Below are 3,787 nucleotides of genomic sequence, written 5' to 3'. Positions count from 1 at the left end.
TATATCTACTTCTTTCTGTTTACTTGAACGCTAGTATCCCAAAATTTAAATGTATAAATTAATTAATTTTTCTTTTTCCTCACGATATCTCTATCCGTATTAGTATTATTTGTTTACACGATTTCTGTGAATTTCAATTTAAAGTCAACACGATTTTGAATGTTTCCATAATAAATACTCACCATAACTCTAAAGCTGTTTACAGTTTGATAAATAAGTCCCAGCTATAAAGAATTATGCCACAAATTCGGGTAAGTTTTTTTCTTTCCAACGTTTCAATGTTATTGTGCGCATTTAGTTATTTTATTCATATCCTTAGATTATCAGTGCATGGTTACTTCTAATATTTGCGTTTATTATACCCTTCAAACCTATACCATTTGCACCACCGAATCTATTGGAAGAAGCATCAGAGGCGGCCCATGATGCAATTGATGGATTTATAGAAGCCTTAGAAACGTAGGGAGGAGATGTAATTTAATTTTTCTAATGAAATAAATAAAAAATAGTGGACAAATAAATGAGAATCTATTACCACAAAACCATTTTTAGGGAGAGACCACAATGAAGAATTTGTGGAATTAGGACATTAATTATGAGCTCCTTGGCTTTAGAGCAAACAATAATTAGTTCTTATTAATTAAGAGACCACAAGAATTTGAGGGAATTCTATGAGAAATTGGGTATTAATTATGGTCTTATTGGTTTGAGAAGAATGACAATATGTAATTGTTTCCAAATAATTACGGCCGGTTTCTGCGTTAAGCGTATCCACATTATTTCTAAATTCAAAAATCATTATTCCTTCCCTATTTGTCAACTACACAAATTACTCGTGGTCACCTTAATTTTATATTCTCGAGTAATGTTTACCCAAATTGTAATTTAATATTTCCTTGGAGTCCGTTTTTTCGTCTCCTCTTTGTTGCATTGGAATGCTACAATTTTGCCTGCCATTAGTTGACGCGCCAGTGATCTGATAAGCACAAGCCTTAAGAAGGATAATACCAGAATACCTTTCACTAGCCTCTATCAAAATCATTGATCAAATTTCACCACCAATCATTGTCAAATTAGTTTAGTCTCAAGAACAACAACAATATCACCAGAATATCCTGTAACCACTTGAAACTTCAATTCAGGATTGAAGATTTTCAAGTAGTCTGGCTCCGACTGAGCCTTTGTCTGCCACTATTAAATGACTGTCTGCTTGCTAATCGAAGGCAGAAAATCAAGATTGTTTACATGTGTCGCCTTAAATTGCAGGAAAATCAGACTCTCTCCCCTCTCGGAGATTGTCTAGCATTGATTAGTCCGTCTGATGTTGTGTGATTTTTATGTGACTATGTTGTAACAACAAAATCTAAACATTGTGATTAGAGAGGTAGATTTATGCTGGTGGTATGCCCAGGATTTTATTTTAGTTTTTTTGGGTTAATGATTCGTTGTTGTTGCTCTTCTGGAGTCTGTAAATGTAAATATTTATTAAGAATCTCTGCAGCAGGTAGAGAATACAAGAGATTGTCATCACTTGTTGGGTTAGTTTCTTAGTTTTCCTTTTCTTGCTTATCAAGGATATGCGTGATATTTCACCAAAGGGATGGGATTCTAATGATAACAAGTGTTGATACACAAACATACCTTCCTCTTGTCTTGTCTGAGTGTCAGTGTTAAATGTTAATAAAATATTTACAGTTGTAAATCCTGCCTTGGCATGGTTGCTGTAATCTTATCCCAAATGTTTGGGTGTTTCTACGTGTACTTGTTATAGATAGCAACGTGTTGGATTAGAAAAATCCTGCGTTTTTTGGGGAATTTTTCCTATCCTGCGTCGTATCATAACTTAACACTTGTTTCGATTAGATAGTTTGTATGTTTGACAGTTTCACAATGGTTACTAGAATTCAAGATTAACTTCAACAGAAAATGTCTATAAAATAATTTGCCCTTTTGACTCCCTTGATCAGTTGATATGGTATCTTGAAATTGTTTTTTAAGGTGTAAAAACATATAATATTTTATTTCCGTTGAAAAATAAATTAGATTCCATATGTTTCTCAGAACTATCAGATTGGAATTTATACCGTTTTAACTCTTGATAAAAAGCGTATTTAGTCTGAAGGTGTGATGTAAAATATACTTACGTGTCGGCATTCGAAAACGGGTAAGTGATAAATAACGCTGCCAAACACAAACAAGTAGGAATGGCGTTAAGTTCGACCGGGCGAACATTATATGTTAAGTATAATTCCTTGGGGGAGAATAATATCTTAACTGATGATAATAACTTCATACTGATAATTTCCTTTGTGAAGGTTTTCTACCCATTGAGATTCAAAAATACCATGTTACATCCACTACAGAAGGAAAATGTAGAAACACTCTTTAACAGAGCTTGTTTTTGTTCTGTCTATCCTCTGACTAAACACAATGCCAAATTACATAAAATTGGTTAGGCTAAAACCTACATATGTATATAAATATGGATAGTTTTTGCAAGTAACTTTTTTATTTTCTGGGAATACAATATTCGAATTAACAACCAATTCGGTGGGAAGATATTAGTGAAATCTTCTAAAAAAACATCTGAAATTGGATGATACCTTTGGGGAAACGCAGACGTATGTTATCTGATTTTATGCAAGGAATGTTTAGTACCTGTAATAATGTCTGTACCCCTGACTTTCAAAATATCGAAAATCCGTTAGTTGCGTTTTATGGGGGCTATAAAAAGACCTATACCGAAAAAATTCTGGTAAACATTTTCCCCCCAGTTTTTTCCGGAGGTATTGAGGCCACAACCTTCAAAATACCGAAAATCGGAAGTTACCGTTCAAAATCAAAAATTGGGCCTATAACGACAAATTTCAGCTGAAAATGATTATTCCCCCAACAAAGACTAAATAAAAAATTTTAGTTATTTTGATGGTATTTTGGGACTAAAAAATTGAAATTCAGAAATATGAAGACGAGGACCTATACCGACACATTTCAGGTGGAAAGTTTTATACCACCAACGAATACTAAATGCAAAATTTCAGTCATTTCGGTGGAATATTGAGGCTAAATCCTTCAAAATACCGAAAATCGGGAGTTACCGTTCTATGGTGGCTATATGAAGACGAGGACTTATACCGAATATATATGGACAATATTTTTAAAAATGTAACATCCTTGAAGCCAAGGTTTACCCTTTTACAACTCGCGAAGAGTGGTTGTATATTGTAAAATTAAAATGCTTTTGGATAAAACGAAATGTTTTTAGACTTGGCAAAATATTGGCCTTCAAAGTTGATTTGCGTGGAAGCTGTGGCTATATTTATGCTAAAAAAGGGGAGCAAAGGCTATAATCGGGACGGGGCCGGCCATGTGATACTCTACACCACTACCGCCATTCGGACTCCTAAATATTATCCGACTATCACCAAAATCAATAGGCTTCTTCCTCTGTGGGACCCCCATCAACCAAACAATTTATGACTATCCGATCAAAATTCCAACCAATTCCAAATTTTGACTTGACCACATAAGTTTTAAGCTTATTCCGACTCCTGAATATTATCCGACCATCACCGAACTTGATAGTCTTCTTCCTCTGTGGGACCCGCATCAACTCCAAAACAACAACAACAAATTCTAGACGATCCGATCAAAATTGGGACCTGTAGAGTGATTACAAAAAATCGGAAAATGGGATGCATTAACGACTATTGCGATATCTCTGTTTTTTGACCACCTACCGACAACCTACTTTACATCGTTGTAAAGGTGATATTTTCTACTTTCC

General features: G+C 34.5%; 1 long non-coding RNA gene across 1 annotated transcript; it reads left to right on the top strand.

The window, feature by feature from the left end:
- The first annotated feature begins 210 nt into the window (after positions 1-210).
- Positions 211-542, top strand: LOC141402204 (uncharacterized). Its single transcript, XR_012412562.1, has 2 exons — positions 211-251; positions 320-542. It is a non-coding gene; the product is annotated as an uncharacterized lncRNA (long non-coding RNA).
- Positions 543-3,787: the final 3,245 nt, after the last annotated feature.

The sequence above is a fragment of the Musca autumnalis genome, unplaced genomic scaffold, assembly GCF_047663935.1.
Source record: "Musca autumnalis isolate F117 unplaced genomic scaffold, ASM4766393v1 scaffold_4, whole genome shotgun sequence".
NCBI classification, from domain to species: Eukaryota; Metazoa; Arthropoda; class Insecta; order Diptera; family Muscidae; genus Musca; species Musca autumnalis.
This window is presented reverse-complemented; position numbering and strand designations above follow the sequence as displayed.